General features: G+C 38.2%; 1 pseudogene; it reads right to left on the bottom strand.

The window, feature by feature from the left end:
• The window catches only part of LOC103601203, a 28,902-nt pseudogene extending 17,212 nt beyond the window's left edge, over positions 1–11,690 (bottom strand).
• Between the last annotated feature and the right edge of the window lie 2,383 nt (positions 11,691–14,073).

The raw sequence follows: 14,073 nt of genomic DNA, 5'->3' as shown, positions 1-14,073 counted from the left end.
ACTTTGATGTTCTGTCTTTTTGAGAATTGCTGTGTATAAGCGTAAACTGGTTTAGGATGGTCTGCCGAACAAATTACTTAAATTTTATATTTCTCCTTCTGGAGTAACCATGATAGTTGGAGAAATGCAGTTCCCCTCGGCTGGACCTTCCGGGCAGCACTCTTGCTCCAAAGACCTACCAGAGCCCTCCCAGCAGAACTTCCTGAGCGTCTCTGGGAAGGAGGATCTTCTATATCAGCCCCAAAGATGTCTGGCCTGATTTCTAAGCTTTTTCTTTCTGGCTTGCCTTGTTTGTCTCTCTCCTGGGGTCTTTAAGGCTCCAGGACTCTGCGGCGGGAGCGCCGCCGCGCTTCCCAAGCGGCGCACTATAGCAGTGCGCCACCGGGCCGGCCCAGAAGAAAATATTTTTTCTTTCAATCATTTTAGGTTCATGGCTGAGGCCCCATAACAACAGTCAGATTAAGAAACTAAAGGATACAAATTTATTTAATACAAGTTTCATAAGAACCTTCACAAGGAAGTGATGACCTCAACAAATAGTTAAACTTGTGTATTTTTATCTAGGTTTGATGAAGAGTAGACAGTTGTGGAAACATAATTTGACAAAGAGTAGAACTGAATGGTAATAAAATGGAGGAAACTTAGCAAGACCTGTTTGTTCAGATTCTCCTCTGTGACCCTTCATCATCAGGATGAAAATGCTCCTTTCCTCTGTGTACTAGGAGGGCACCTGTCAGATGAGGATCTTATGACCTGCTTCAAGGGAAGGTTGATAATTTCTTTTTAGGTTTTATGAACTACGTCAGGGAAGAAGGGCGGGAGAAAGTGGGAGTGACCTTCCTGTTCCTGCTGTTTTCCCAAATGCCAAGGTTCCATAATTTAGGGTAGTGTGTCCTGAACCCCATCAATAGTACTATCATCTTTCCCTGGAGGTCATTGTCACCAAGTCTTTCTGAATCAAGGAAACAGACCAGCTTAATATCAAGATACTAAAAATTACTTATTCTAAGTCTCATTTATCTCATATTTAAATGACAGCATATTGCCTGACGTTTAGTATGCCCCCCCAAAAAAAATTTCAGGTCATATTATTTTTGTTATTTTAATTTTAAAGTATTCACTTTATTTTAGATATAAATTTAGCTCTTGTTTTCTTTTTGAGGAACAGCTATAAGAATTTTTTTATGAAATCAAGACAATAATATTAGTAATACTATTAGGCCACATTTATTGAGATAAGTATGTGCCAGGCACTCTTCATAGAACTCTACGTTTAATCTTTAATATGATCCTATAAGAAAAGAACAATTATTATATGCATTTTATAGATGTTACAACCAAAGCAGCACATTCTCTCCAGGGTTATGAAGATACGAAGTAGATCTGGAACTTATACCTAGGACTTCTGACCTGTCTCTACTAAAGTGAGGTCTATTGTCATAGAGTAGAGATAGTAAAGCAGAGACCTTTTCCAAAGTGTTCTTTGAAGACTCATCACTCAGTGAATCTCGGGAGAGTGGCCCTACTAAAACTTATCAATAACAATTGTATACTAACATATCTTAAGCATAAATGAAAACAGATGTAATATAGAGGTTGAACTGCCTCTGGCAAACCATGGTGAGACTAGGTAGTTTTATTTGCCAGTATAGCCTAATATCTGAGAGTGTGGAACTGGAATCAAAATTACCTAGGTCCCAATCTTGTCTCTGTCTCCTACCATGAATGTGACTTTGATCTAGCTACTTAATTCAAGGCCACTTCATCTCTATAAGGCTCAGTTGCCTATTCTAAAAGGGAGATAATGATATATGCCTCATAGTATTTTTGTGAAAATATATGCAAAATGCTTAGTTAGTTCTCAATAACTGTAAGCTATTATCATTAACATTATTATACATCCTGGAAGGACCAGAAGAACTCTTACGATGACACTTGCTGCTGATGACTCTGAAGAGAGAAACAAAGCAGAGATTTTTCGTATTTGTACATATGAAACCTAAAAGTGTTAATAAGGAGGCAACAGGACAGCAAAAGAGAAAATGAAAGCCAGAAAGCAACATACTTATAATAAAGAAATCTCATTATCATGTACATGTATTTAGGAATTCTGCATGTTTATTTCAAAGTAAAAAGGTTTTATTATTGAAAATGTTAAACACTTAGGAGGGAAAACATAATGCCCAATGGAACCCTTTAACAGTTCTATTATATCTAAGTAGTAGTCACTCGTTTCAATTATATTAACCTTAATTTTTATAGTTTAATATGTCTTTATTCTAAAGAAGGCATGAATAAGTATTTTTAACAGTGTCTGTCATGTTATTTTAATTACTTATTCAATTTTTACTCTTCCACGAGTACAGCCTGATGACCAGGACTATTTTACATAAAACATATTGATCAGTCATTAAGCTGCTCATTAAAATCCTGCTGCAAAATATTTTAAAAGTCACCTGCAAATAAAATATACAATTATGAAGCTTGAACACCATTCATCACTTAAATTTAATTTACAATCTCTTTTAAACATTAATTGTACAGTCAAAAATATTTTAAAAGTCACCTGCAAATAAAATATACAATTATGAAGCTTGAACACCATTCATCTCTTAAATTTAATTTACAATCTCTTTTAAACATTAATTGTACAGTCAAAAATGTCAAGTATATTAAAATGCTGGCCTGACAGAAGCCCTGAGGGGGAACAGAGAAATGGTCTTTTGGTAGCAGATCAAATAACCCACAAACGACTTGTTCTTCTGGGATCAGAACTGAATTTAAATCTCAGAAGATGGACATTTCACAAAAACCTCCCTATAGCAAGTAGTGTGGGTTAATAATTGATTATTATACTAACTATTAAAATTATTGAAGTAGAAACCCAGATTTCTATTTCACATTTATATATATATAATTCTCCTATTAATGGGTTCTAGCTCAAGTAAAACAGAAACAACATAATACGTTGGAGGGAAATTGATGACCTGTGGAGATCTATGACTGTTCTGAGGAATTTTGTTTCTATATCAAGTGCCATAGCTTTTTATAGTAACACTGGTAGAGCCTACTCAAAAATTAGGGTCATTCTTTTGTTCCACAAATGCCTACTCTATGGAAGCCACTGAGGGAGAAATTAAAATATAAAGAAAAAGAAACTTTTACTTATTTTATTATTATTGTTTGCCTGCTATAAAGTCAGGTTTTGAGAATTCAATTTTGTTTTCTTGAAGGTTACTTGAGAAGTATTACACAAGAAAGCACACAAACAAATATAAATTTGCCTGCCCTTTGAAGGAAAATTATATGATGTTTGAGAGTTACCATGGAAGTAATCTATGAGAGAGTCTTGGGGAGACTCCTCTAGGAAGTGATACTTGAGCTGATCTGTAGGGGAATGTACCTGGTGAATATCAGAAAGAAAAGCATTCAAGGCAATGAAACAACACAGTCAAAGGACCCATGAAGGGAGGAAACCTGGCGAATGCAAGGGGCAGAACAAGATCAAGGTGGCTGGAAGCTGAAAGCAGAAGGAAGCATGATTCAATCAGTCTGGGAGGAATGGAATAGGGAGACCACACAGGATGTGGTAGAGCCAAAGGACACCGATACATGGTTTTAAATAGGTGAGTGAACTGAGAAAGTTTGCCTTTGAAAGAATTGTTCTGGCTGCTGAATGGAGAATGGATCTGAGGATGCCAAAGTGAATGTACATTGATTTTTTTAGAAGTATTCAAAGGAGCCTAACAAGAAATAATGATGATTTTGACCCTCTCAGTGTTGTCCAATAGAACTTTCTTCAGTGAAGGAAATCTAATCTGACTGTATAACATAGTAGCCATTAGCTACATGTGGACATTCAACACAAATGTGGCCAGTACAACTAACTGAAGAACTAAATTTTAAATTTTCTTTATTATTGTTTTGAATTTACATTTAAAAAGCCACATGTAGTTAGTGGCTAATGTATTAAACAACACTGCTCAGGGGGATTAAGTCTAGTGCGTTAAATGATGTCAGTGCAATATGGACAAAATACTGTAATTGAAAATGGGAACAGAGAAAACTAGAGCAACATCACCCAGCTACTATTTGGAAGAGTCAAAATTTGAATCTAAATTACTCCAAACCCTATTCTTCCTCCTCCTCCTCCCCCTCCCCCTCCCCCTCCTCCTCCTCCTCCTCCTCCTTGTTTTCCTTCTGTAAGAAGTCAAAGGGACTGGGAAATGACAAAGAAATCTTCATAGAGGAGAAGAAATTTGATCTTTCTCTACCTCTGATTTGCTGGCACGACCTTAAAATGTTTATAAGTTGTGGTTTTCCTGGGGCAGTTTACTTTTACACTAGTTATCCCAGCATAATATTAATAATATCCCCTCACACTTTCAGTAGTGTCCTGGTTTGGATGATAAATTATATGGTTATTCTAGCTTCCTGCTACTGAAGAGATAAGATTTACTGCATAAAATATCTTTGAAAAAATAGGTGGTGTAAGATAAAATAGAGCTCAAATTTCTTGGTTAAAGTTTCCACTAGAAAGTTTTAAAACATTGATGAGTACAAAATTAATTAACAAAGACAGACACACACACACAGACAGACACACACACACAGACAGACACACACACACACACACACAACTTGCTGGATCAAAGGAATCAGACTCATCTTCAGTGTTTTCATGGATTTTTGCATAAGCAAACAAGCAGCTCTTACAGACCATAGATTAATGAAAAGCTTCTTCTGAGTCTGACCTCTATGTTGGATGCAGACAGAGAACGTGTGAATTCTCTGCTCTCACACAAGATTTGCTACAAATTAGTGTGAATTGTAGACTGATGTGAGGCACAGAAGATGCCCAGCACACCACACATATGCAAGGACAGAAGAAGAAAACCTTGACAAGAACCAGGTCAGAGATTTCCCAGTGTTATTACTGGTTATCACTTTCTACAATGCCCTGGGAAGCAGATTGGAAACTACCCTCAAAACTATTCTTAGTGATGACTATAAATTATTTGCAATTAATATACATACTTAAATTAATATTTGAGATGTTCAGAGGTGATTTTAAGATGCTTCTGTGCAAGCAGATGACTAATTCTGAGCAGGCAGGGTGCCACTGAGGTGTTTAGGGATCTCTGTCAACCTCCTTCAAGACTCAGACCAAGATTCTTCTGTCTTCCACCTCTAACTTATGCCCTCTAGCTATAAGTACCCTCTGGAAGCTGAGGTTTTCTGAATTTCCTTAGTGCAGTCTCAGAACCTACATATGAACTTCTGTTACTGATACTGATAGTGAGCTTTTTCTCATTTGCAGTTACTAATTCTTTTTAGTTTTAACTCTATGCATTCCTTTTAAGATTGTTGCCCAAATCTCGTGAAATGTGTCCCACAATTGACTCTGTTATTTTTATATGATTTTTTTCTTTTTTTATAAAAACATATTTTTCAGACACTCAGCAGATAAGCAGCATTTCTTATAGAATGGTTTCTGGGCTGTGCTCATCCCTGTTTTAATGTGCAATGTATTAAAAACACACAAAAAAAGGTGAAGAAAGAGGGTAATTTAACGTAAGACTTGGAAGGACTAATTTGAGGGAATAAAAATGCTGCTGAAAAGTTAATGAAGAAACTTCTTATGGCAATCAGACATAGTATGAATCAATGGAATATTAAAATAATCAGGACTCCTTTTTTTTGAGCCACTGAATAATATAATATAACAAGAGCACATGTAAATAAAATTAAAAGCAGAAGTTATTCACTGCGATGAGACAGATACAAAAGTGTTATAAAAAGTTTCAAGGAAATGAGAGAACATAATTGAAGATTCAAATAAGACTCTGAGTTAATCTTAAAGTACTGGTAGAATTTTGACAGCTCGATATGAAGTAGAGGAACATTTCATGTGAAGGGAATAGCAACTCAGAGATGGGAAAGTACAGGTAATGTCAAGTTGTCAGGTTGCACTAAAACATAGACATATATTAGGGAAAAAAATGAATAAAAATTTAAAATGTATATTGAGACCAGGGCATGGAAGTCTTTGAATTGTATACTTACACATATGAATTTATTTAGTGAACAGTAGGAATACTTCCATGATGCTTGACTATGTGACCGTACATGTGCTTTAGGATGGTACTTTGGTATTGACATGAGAATGGACCAAAATAGATAGATAACGAAAAAGGCCAGTCTGGATTAGAGATATGGAGACCAGATCTCCATATTGATAAATCAGCATAAAATTAGAAAATTTTAGCTTTTAGAATTTAGAATTAAATTGTGTCTATGACATTGTGAGAATGTATTGCCATCTTCCTAAAGTCCAGACTTCTATTATTTTACTGCAGTAAGAAGTAAGAAGGAACCTCAAAAACGGTACTATCTCTTTCTAAATCCTGATGTGTCATAACATCCCAGAGCCTCAGTTTCTATATTAGTAAATGATGTTGGCTGAATGCAAATTAATAAAAAGGATGTGACCCCTGGTCATATGGGAAGGGAAAAGAGAGTGGGATAAAAAGTTATAGATAAGATCGAAACCTGTAGGATTGGAAGAATGAAAGGATGATTAGTAAAAATAATAGGTGAATTATGGGCCGTAGGAAGATGGTAATACATTCTTGCAATGTAATAGACACAATCCTATTCTAAATTCTGTTAAAACTTTCCAGTTATATGCTGATTTATTAATTAAATGCAAGCCCTGACTTTTGAAAACATTTAAAGTGGTTCATATGCATATAATTATTTTTAAAACACACCCCATTATGGGCCGGCCCCATGGCTCAATTGGGAGAGTGCGGCACTGGTAGCACCGAGGCCGCGGGTTCAGATCCTATATAGGGATGGCCGGTGTGCTCATTGGCTGAGCGTGGTGCGGACCACACCGTGCCGAGGGTTGCGATCTCCTTACAGGTAAAACAAAAAACAAAAAACACACCCCATTATACCGTGGCTAACAACAATAACAGAACTAGCAAATGTCATATAAATGGCAGAAATAGAAAACAACAATTTTAATGAAAAGAAGAAAACACCTTTAGTCACAATTATAAATTCAACATTTGAAGAAAATTCCAAATTAGTGACAAGTAATAAAATATGCCCCATATTCTACAAAAACAAAAATTTATTTTGAAAGCCACTTGTTTTTCCCTAAAAATGAGCTGTCGTGAAAAACACAGCTTTTAAAAAATTGTTTCCTGTAACCTTGGTTTTATCTGCTTTGTTTAGTTTTATTTTGGTTTTTTTGGATGCGATAAAATTTTTCTTTGATATTAACACAATCAGAAGTTTTATCCTATGGAAAGCTGTGTCAACTTTGTCTCGCTGATCAGCTCACTGCTATCACGATCGCCATCGATGACAGCTTTCATGAAGTACACAACTATTCATGATTTTCAGCACAGCACAATATCTGGTGAATATTTTGTAAACAACATTGTCATATCCATTCTGTTTAATTCTCACTGTAACACTTTGAAGGAGGCATGGGTATCCTCTTTTCACAGGTAAAGTGTTTGTCATTGAGACGTTAATTGCCAAAGATCACTATATTCTTTGTGTAAGTGCTCACTTTTTATCCCCTGTCAGATACTTCTTCACTGACAGTGATGTCCAGAAGATCTTCCTCTTGGGTGGTATAATATCACCAACTAATGAAGACAGTTCTCAATTTTCCAATGCCCTGGGAAGCAAAGATTGGAAATTACCCTCAAACCTCCTCTTAGTGATGCCTATAAATTACTTGCAATTGATTTATATACTTAAATAAATATTTGAGATGTTCCGAGGTGATTTTTAAGATGCTTTTGTGCATGCAGATGACTAACTCTAAGCAAGCAGGTGACACTGAAGAGTCAGCTGATGCTGATGTCTCAATGACAGACACTTTACCTGTCAAAGAAGGATACCCATGCTTCCCTCAAAGTGTTGTAGTGACAATACTCTGTTTACAAAATACTCACCAGAGATTGTGCTCTGCTGAAAATCATGAATAGTTGCATACTTTATAAAAGCTGTCATCAGTGACAATCATGAGAACAGTAAGCTGATTAATGCAACAAAGTTGACACACAGCTTTCCATAAGATAAAACTTCTGAATGTGTTAATCTTAAAGAAAAATATTTTAACCCAACCAAAAAAACAAAACAATACAAAATGAAGCAGACAAAACGAGGTCATGTCCCTAATGTTACTACACAAATTAGGATTGCTGTATAAATAATAACCAGGTGCTTCTTGTTAATCTTAAAGAAAAATATTTTAACCCAACCAAAAAAACAAAACAATACAAAATGAAGCTGACAAAACGAGGTCATGTCCCTAATGTTACTAGACAAATTAGGATTGCTGTATAAATAATAACCAGGTGCTTCTACAGAGGGAAAATCTGTGTGTGTCTCTGTATCTGATAGAGAAGTGATCCAGTATGAATAACAGCCCACAAAATGCTCTAGACAATGACGTGAATGATACTGTATTCACCTGGACATTGGAACTTTGTGGGAGCAACTTAGGGAACCCTGGATGTCACATAGTAGGCTTTGTTATTCACACTCGAGCATCTAGGTCTAGCCCAAAATCTCATGTTAACTAGATTGTGTTTCCCTGAAGTGTCACTTAAACTTTCAGATCCTCAGTTTCCTAAACAGAAAAACAAAGGATTGAATTAATTGGTGGCTGAGAGTCAATTCTCCAGGAATCTCATGTTCCTTCACGTCTTCTGTGAGCAGAGGCACTGATAGACTTTGTTGCAGACTATCTTTCCAATTATGTTTGTATAGTGAACAGCCTTGGAAGAAAGGGATAGTCTCTCTCTCCAGAACAATGGTCAGGATGCTACTGTCCATTAATAGTTCTTGGATCCCCTAAATTCATGGTTTCATTCCAATAGCTCAACCTACTATGTGAACAGGTGTTACCTGGCCCTGTTCCTGTCTCTGTGGGAACTGGGGTTCAATGAGCTAGCAGCAAAAAATACTGATGCCGGAGCTATTGCTATTACTGCGAATAAAAAAATCCTTTGTCTCTGACCCACAAGGCTTCTTGTCTTTTGCAAGCATCCACAAAACTGTGGCAGGCTAACTAGTTAGATTGAAAGTACAGTAAATTCTCAGACCTTTCGCAGTTCTTGACATTGATGTATTTAGTTTTTGTAAACCTTTACATCCACAAAACTGTGGCAGGCTAACTAGTTAGATTGAAAGTACAGTAAATTCTCAGACCTTCCGCAGTTCTTGACATTGATGTATTTAGTTTTTGTAAACCTTTGCAAAAATTGATGTGCCCCCATCCTTCAAATTGCCAAAACTGTACTGTCCTAACCTCTGTCTTTAGCTCAAGTTTGCACCGGGGTAATCCTGACCTTTGCTGGGGTAATTTAATTAGCTCTTTTTCAGTGTCTCTGCATCATTGACCTTCCAAAAGCCCTGCTCTGAAAACATGTGCTGCAGCTCTAACTAGGAACACGTTAAGACCTGTACAGAACCTGAGTAGTGAAAAGATTATGGTGCCCTCTGCATGGGTACTTCAAAATAAAAACAACATTGAACAGCAAAGGAACTGTAAGCAAGACCAATAAAATTTCAGTTATGCTCATGATGACCACTGTGCCACTACAGTTCTTGTAGTAGCAAATATTAAAGATTTTAATTTCTCCATTACTTTTTCCCCACCTAAACTTGTGTTTAGTCTATGGAATAATCCAGCAGCACTTGGTTCTAAACCTGAACCTCAAGCCTGAGGTATCATCTAGTCTCTTCTTGCTCAAATCTATGTTGTGCCTTCTCCCCAGTTCCCTGCCCATGTTCCACCCTGCTGCAAAGTCAAGCCGTCTCTCTTCTGCAGAATTAATCTGATGTCAATAGCTTACCTGTCACCACTTGTCTGAATGTCCTCTTACTGCCCCTCTTACTTCCGACTGTCCCACTGCCTCGGTGATGCTGAACTCACTGTCTGACACAACCCACTTTTCTTTGAGGTAATGCATGATTCAGGCTCATCTACCTCAGGAAAGAGGTTCATGTCAAGAACCCCATTTTAGGTAGCAAATCAGGTTATGTCCAATTATACTGTTCCATGAGTGTCATTTGGTAATTATGTATTACCTGCAGCATACTGGAAAATAAAAGGCATTATTCAAAAACATTTCAGGGGTTTTTAGTATGCTCTCATCAGTCAGTTAGAAGGCAATCCTATAATTATCACCATCATCATATTTCAAAAAAGAGGAAGTAAGAAAATAACATTAAACTTGAGAACATTTAAGGGTTTAGAATAAATATAAAATTTCTTAGTAAAATATGAAGTGAGATAGGAAAGAAGGATGAGGTATAGCTGCCATTTGTAAATGGCTAATAAATATTCCAAAGGAGTATAAAAAAGACAGATTCAAACTCCATGAATCAGTGAAGTCAACTGATTCATACACATATTTTAGCTGAATGAGAGTTTATTTAAATAACATAATTAGAATTGGCATACATTATGGGACTCTGTTATTTAGGAGCCCCCGTCCATGATTATGGCATTGGTTTCTTCCTTTCTTCCTTCCTTTCTTCCCTTCTCTTTCCCCATCCCTCCTCCCCCTCCTACTCCTTCTCTGGTAGCTTTTCCTTTTTTGGAAAGGCCAAAATACTCAAAATATTTTTATGAGCCTAGAGGCACAGCTAACGAAGAAAGCCTTCTCCCTGCTCCCATTTTCTTAATCTAAGTGGGGAAATAGGTTTCTCATCCAGCAACACTTAGTGAATAGCATTGGCAAAAGCAATGGCAGCCGAGGGTTACTATAAATTACATACACAGTATGACTGGGAAAAACATTTAGTGTGTCTCTGCCATGATCATCATGTCTCCTGTCCCAAGGGGATTAGGTTCTCTGGGATACCTCCTTGGAACATCTCCTTTCTCTCTTTCACTGGTACTGACTTTAGTAATCACCTTGGATTTGAAATAGGGGTCAGGCCCTTTTGCTTCAGGTTGGGCGTCAGAACCTCAATTTTCAGGACACTGCAGTCTCCCCAGCATCAACAAAGCTGGCAATCCTCCTTGGCCTAATTTTTCCTCTTCCAGAAGCCAGGCGTGAATCTGAGAAGTCACCCCCAGCCTGTATCCCAGCAGCCTCTTCCCGGTCCCCTGAGCATGGTGGATGAAGAAAGCACAGGCCCCATGACCAGCTACTGAGGACACAGCACGTCTCAGGTGTCTTCACTGGTTTCTGACAAAACCAGCCTAAGGCTGTCAGAAGAAAAAGGAGACGGCTGACTTCATCTTCCCCAAGCTATCTCGACTTAAATATTACTCTTGTGACCCGATATCTTATTTACTCATTTTCTTGGTTGTTGCAGGGCAGCTCCAGGATCCTAAGGCTGTCAGAAGAAAAAGGAGACGGCTGACTTCATCTTCCCCAAGCTATCTCGACTTTTGTGACCCGATATCTTATTTACTCATTTTCTTGGTTGTTGCAGGGCAGCTCCAGGATGGTGGAACTGTTTTGCTGTCCTTGGTGTCTCCAGCCATTAGGCTTCTCTGTGCTTCGTGCATTTCTGCCCATTTGCTTGAATTGCCTCTTTGTGGCCTGCGGAGGACACGCTAAACCACCTGCTGCTGCACAGGAAAGGTACCGGCTCCCTCCTAAAGGGGCCTTTGGAGTCTCTGGCACTCTGAGCAGACCCATGGATTGGGCTGGGTAAGAGGACATCCCTCAGTCTCCCGGGGCCTGGCAAGGCTGCCGTAGCGAGGGCCACAGAGAGAGGACGGCACCGGCCCTTCTCTGCGGGTATCCAGCAGGACAGACCTTTTTTTAGGTGTGATCCCACCCTGCTTCCCTTTTTTGGTAAAATTCTATCTATACTAAGAGCTTGCTTTCAGTTAAAAAATAAAAATCCCTGTTTTCTCTGCTGATAATCACTTAAAATAGCTGTTAGACTACTTCGGATGACGTGGCCCCTGCTCTGACTTTCAACTTTGTGATTTTGAATAAGTCAAGCAGTCACTCTGACTTTAATTTCTCCCTCACATTTGAATAAAAATAGCAACTTCCTCTACTTTTAAGTCACATCTAAAAATTACATTCTTGAGATTCGATGACAGGTAATGCCTGCCTTGGAGGAACTCATCACAGAGGTAGGGCAATAGAAATCCTGCCACCTGGCCAGGTTGCACTCTTCTAAATGTTTGGCTAGTGCTATACGCATTCCCCAAATCAAGTTAATTTCTAAGTCCTGCCAGATGTACTGCCTTAAACTCTCCAATTCAGCTATATCTCTCCCCATTCCTGCTTCCCCGTTGCAGCCATCAGCTCACCTCCTCTCCTAACCCCAAACACTCCTCACTGGCTTCTCTGCCTCACTCCTCTCCTGACCTTTTCTACTACGAAGTGATCCTGATTTAAAATGTAAATCTTACTGTGTCACTTATCTCCTTAAAATCCTGTTTCCCAGTTCCCTTATCATGAAGTCCAAATTTAACATGATTTAAGAGTCTCTTTATGACCAGAACTCTACTGCCCTCTCCAGTCCTATCCAAATCCTCCCCGATCAAAGACCATTTTTATCAGCACAAGAACAGAGTCGGTTGTTCCAGGTAGAAGGAAGAGCATTGGCAACGTTGTAGCAACATAATACAGGTCAGTGTGGTTTGGAGATCAGTTAGCAATGCTGCTGAATGACTAGATGGTGAGGATGAAAGAATGAAGAGAAAAAAAAAAGGAGGCCAGAAAACCTGAGTCCAGATTGTGAAAGGCTTGGATTGTTGCGGTAAAGCGTATGGACTTTCCTGCAGGCTGTCACCCATGTCCTTCTGGGAGCATGACGTAACTAGAACTGCATTTTACAGTGTTAATTCTAGTGGCTGTGTTGCATACAGACAGCAGGTAGAGATTTGGGTCCACAAGGGCAGTGACAGTTTTATACAACTGTGAAAGAGACTAGAGCACAAACAAAGGCAGTGACAGTGGAACTGGAAAAAAAGTTAAAGACTTCAGCAGCATTTTGTAAAATGTGGGGAATTAGGAGGAGGGAAGCATCAACCATGATATCAGTGTTAGAAATTTATGAGACTAGGTGGATTAGGATGTTTTTGCTGAAAGTGAGCAAAGGGATTTTGCAGAGAATAGAGTAGAACTTTTTTTTGTTGTTTTTTTCTGAAGGCATTGTGGAAACTGTAAACACCATACTGTATAAGATATCATCATCACTATTACCAAACAGTGCTGTGTTAATAGCCCTTTGGGTCTAGAGCTTGAATTATGGGCCATTTCTTCTACTTGAAAGAAGCTCCATCCCAACTAGTCAGAATGGATATTACCTATCCTGCTTTCATAGCCTCCAGGGATGAGCAACCACAACAAACTTGAGAAAGCCCCTCTTCCTAGCAACTAAGCATCCTTTCAGACATCTTATCCATGGTATCATCTTGATATGTTACAGAGTCCATTTAAACAATTTTTAAAGGGACTTGTGACATTCTGGTATAACAGAGTCATGATTCTTAGAGTTCTTTAAAATTCAAATGTAGGGGGAAAAAGCAAGTGTCTGTTTGATCGCAAAAGCTATAAAGATGCAAAGAGAGAAAGGTGCATGCTAGCATTTCAATATTATCTGTTTTCACTGGAAACCTGAGCAGACTTTAATCATCTATACTTAAGTGTGGGCCAATATCTCAGGGAACTGCACGTACTGTGAATGTTTTCACACCAGCACGATGTCTTTGTGGAAATTTCTCAAAGATACACAGAATAAAGAGCACATTTTCTCTGTCTCTCTGTCACTGTTTCTGATTCTGTCTCTTTCTCTGTCACACACACACACACGTATATACACATGCACACAAATTGCCTTCAATTATTAAATTTATTTCATTGTAGACAGGATAAATATTTCAATTAATGTAGTACTGTTCATGCTAAAAATATTTTGCCTATTAGAAAGATACTCAATTTTAATGGATTATTGCTAATTTGGGCGGATAATTGGGAAATGCAAACTCAGCTGGAAGGGAGGACAGAACAGTGTGTCTTTGTTCCTTGCTGTGAGGTTGGAGAGCCAAAATCAAGAAAT

The sequence above is a fragment of the Galeopterus variegatus genome, unplaced genomic scaffold, assembly GCF_000696425.1.
Source record: "Galeopterus variegatus unplaced genomic scaffold, G_variegatus-3.0.2 Scaffold3626, whole genome shotgun sequence".
In the NCBI taxonomy this organism is placed as follows: domain Eukaryota; kingdom Metazoa; phylum Chordata; class Mammalia; order Dermoptera; family Cynocephalidae; genus Galeopterus; species Galeopterus variegatus.
This window is presented reverse-complemented; position numbering and strand designations above follow the sequence as displayed.